Genomic DNA, 613 nt, shown 5'->3' with positions numbered 1-613 from the left:
TGCCACCATCTGACTAGCAGGCACAGCTTCTTGTTTATTTAAATAGGGTATCAAGTAGTCCTGACTGGCCTCAGATTAGCTATATAACAGAGAACTCTTGATCCTCGGACCTCCACTACTCAAGTTCTGGGATTTGTGGGTATATAACTTTATGTCTGGTTTATACAGATTGAACCCAGAGCCTCACACAAGTTAGCAAACGCTCTACCAGTGAAGCTCCATTCCAGGCCTCAGCTTTAATTTTATTTTACATTTCACTTTTATTTCTTGGTTCAGAGTCTCGTTGTGTAGCTCTGGCTGTCCTGGAGCTTGCTGTGCAGACCAGGTTGGCCTCAAACACAAAGATCCAGCATCCTCTGCCTAAGTGCTGGGATTAAGGCCTGCGTCACTGTGCCCAGCACCTCTGTGTCAGATGTTAAAATTTGTTAATTGGTTGGTCTTACTATCTAGCCTAGTCTGACCTGAAGCTTACTATGTAACTCAGGCTGACCTCAAACTCATAGCAATCCTCCTGCCCCAAATGCTAGAGTGCAGGGATTATAGGTGTGCACTCCTGCACTGACCTTATTTGAAACACGTACAGCTTTGTCCCTGTCCAAAGTGCTCGGCTACT

This window comes from Microtus ochrogaster, chromosome 7 (genome assembly GCF_000317375.1).
Source record: "Microtus ochrogaster isolate Prairie Vole_2 chromosome 7, MicOch1.0, whole genome shotgun sequence".
Lineage (NCBI taxonomy): Eukaryota > Metazoa > Chordata > Mammalia > Rodentia > Cricetidae > Microtus > Microtus ochrogaster.
Note: the sequence above shows the minus strand (reverse complement) of the source record.